A 240-nucleotide genomic window follows, 5' to 3' on the forward strand; every position below is an offset into this window, starting at 1 on the left:
AAATAGAGGAAGGGGGAGGATGGGAAAAAAAGAGAATGGGAGGGAGAGAGGGGGGCGGGTGTAGGGGGAAAGGGGGAGAGAGGGGATTGGGAACCGGAGGCGAGGTGAAGGGGACGGAAACAAGGTCTTGGTGGTGGGGAGCTGAGTATTGGGGGAGGGAGAGAAACCGGCGTCAGGAAGGGAGCTGGGTTTGGACCGGTTGAACACTCTGCCAAGGGATCCTCAGAGCCAGCTTGGTTC

General features: G+C 59.2%; 1 protein-coding gene across 1 annotated transcript in view; it reads left to right on the forward strand.

Annotated features, from left to right (window-relative positions):
- The window catches only part of VOLCADRAFT_103148 (uncharacterized protein), a gene marked incomplete at its 5' end in the record, with an annotated part of 10,127 nt that overhangs the window by 6,206 nt on the left and 3,681 nt on the right, over positions 1-240 (forward strand). The gene's annotated exons all lie outside the window — the stretch shown is intronic.

This window comes from Volvox carteri (genome assembly GCF_000143455.1).
Source record: "Volvox carteri f. nagariensis unplaced genomic scaffold VOLCAscaffold_4, whole genome shotgun sequence".
NCBI lineage: Eukaryota > Viridiplantae > Chlorophyta > Chlorophyceae > Chlamydomonadales > Volvocaceae > Volvox > Volvox carteri.